This window comes from Vigna radiata, unplaced genomic scaffold, assembly GCF_000741045.1.
Source record: "Vigna radiata var. radiata cultivar VC1973A unplaced genomic scaffold, Vradiata_ver6 scaffold_1401, whole genome shotgun sequence".
NCBI lineage: Eukaryota > Viridiplantae > Streptophyta > Magnoliopsida > Fabales > Fabaceae > Vigna > Vigna radiata.
The window spans coordinates 1-2,011 of record NW_014542395.1 but is presented as its reverse complement, the minus strand read 5'-3'; the positions used below and the strand labels follow the sequence as shown (position 1 = coordinate 2,011).

General features: G+C 35.5%; 1 long non-coding RNA gene across 2 annotated transcripts; it reads right to left on the bottom strand.

Annotated features, from left to right (window-relative positions):
• Positions 1–6: 6 nt before the first annotated feature.
• On the bottom strand, positions 7–2,005 carry LOC106780000. 2 transcript variants are annotated; one of them, XR_001377225.2, is made up of 3 exons: positions 1,003–2,005; positions 370–593; positions 7–171 (listed from the first exon to the last, which is right to left on the bottom strand). It is a non-coding gene; the product is annotated as an uncharacterized LOC106780000 (long non-coding RNA). The 2 variants fall into 2 exon arrangements; XR_002666489.1 differs by lacking the exon at positions 1,003–2,005 and adding an exon at positions 676–786.
• Between the last annotated feature and the right edge of the window lie 6 nt (positions 2,006–2,011).

Below are 2,011 nucleotides of genomic sequence, written 5' to 3'. Positions count from 1 at the left end.
TCCCTGTTCAGGCACTCAAATGAGGTGAGCTAGGAACACATAATTTCAAGTGGGGAAGAATTGTAACTGCATAACTTAAAAGCTGGACGCTATGGAAGCAATNAATATTTAAAACTTGGATAGCGTCCATGGCGTCTCTTTCTTCTTCTCCCTCTCAGTCTTCAATGAGACCTGGATAAATAAGAAACGAGAAATCTCATGAGAAAACAACTTTTCTCCATTACCACCAAATATAGAGGAAAAACACTTAAAGAAAGGTATAAGGCATTCAAAATCATTTTGAAATGTTTTATGCATAATAATGAATCTGATAAATCCAAGGCAGAATATATAACAAAATGAGAATTAATATACAAAAAGATATATTACAGAATTCTACGAAGCATGGTCAGTTTCATCACAAGGAAGATACACTAGAGGGTCACAAGAAAAATAGCAATGCATCTCTGCCTTGGCTCTATGTTCAGTAGGTCCAGGTCCAGGTTGCAAAAGACCCATGAAACTTCATGTTCAACAACAGAAAGCATCATCTTTGTTGCAAACTTTTCAACATCTCCTAATATGTAACTAAGCTGAAAGAGCTTGTTTGTAACCTGTTCAACATAAGCAAGAGCATTCAGTTTCATCATCAATTAACAGTTTAGCAGACTCCATAAAATCTTGTACAACATATACCAGCCTAATAGCTTTAGCTCAAATCTCATCCTGAGGGTGGACAACACACTGCCATAGTAAACTAAAATGTAACACTGCCNCTACCAGGTATTGACATACAAATACAAATCTTAATGAGTAATAAACCATCCCCAAAGAAAATTCCAAGAAAATTCCAGACATCTAACTTATTTGTCTACCTTATATGAAATGCCAAGGATTGGAATAACAAGTAAAAATATGATAAAAACTATGCGTGTTCTGAGAAACATGTGTTGATTGACCCACTCCAAAAAAATATATAGCAAATTACAGCGGAGATGCAATAGCACAAGAATAATTACTAACACCCAAATCATTCACTATTTGAGACTTTGTTCAATAAGGATTGGCGAAATGAACGGCGGCAGAACGACANAAAGGCGGTGGAAAGGTGGCCATTGCTGCTTCCAAACAGCAGAACGACGGCAGAAAGTCCTTCTATGGACGGTCACGATTCGCTGAACGGTAGAAACTTCGTCAAAGTAAGGTTTTGCTCACAAGACGCTTCGACTGCTCTTTTTCTCTAGGGTTCACTCAAGTTAAAGTAATGTTTTATTTTTGAAATCCCTAAATTAAGTCNGCGACTTGAAACCCTTAAAAATCTCTGCAGCCCTTCATTTCCATGTCATTTTGGTTTTTAANTTTTTTTTCACACATGGACTAATCAAATCGTGACACGTATTGGGTGTCAAAAATTTGTCAAAAGCAAGTTGTCAAAGTATCATTACCCATTACAATATGATAGAACAATTATCATATTTTATCCTGTTCATAAAATGGGTCCTGAGGAATAAAAGGACAATGGAATCTTATGATGTCTAATTAGTTATTGCTGAATGTTACAGGACAGTACACTATTTGGTCTGACAATTATTTGAGTGGTCTCCATTNTTTGTAACACAGTTATCTACTTGTGGTGAGAGTTATTTGTGTAAAAATAGATAGAGAAGTGGTGAGTAATATGTTCATTATGAGGTAGTGGATTGTTTCTGCAGTGTTTGAGGGAGGAAAAATCCTTGTTAGGAAGAAATAATTAGCAGAAGTTAGATTTTGTTTAAGTGTTCAAACTCTTGAGCCTAACACTCTCCTATCTGCTTCAAGAAGAGTCATGTCCCCAAAACAAAAAATGAAGAAAGAAAACTACATTTAGAACTAGTCAGAATTTGATTTTTCAAAGTAGTTCAGGATGATGCATGTAATTAAAACTTACTTCTGCTTGCAAGGTGACAGGTACAGGGGAAATTAAACCAATACATGATAAAGTGATAAACTTAAAAAGTGGAGACAAAATATAGTTACTCTAAACAGAACTAAC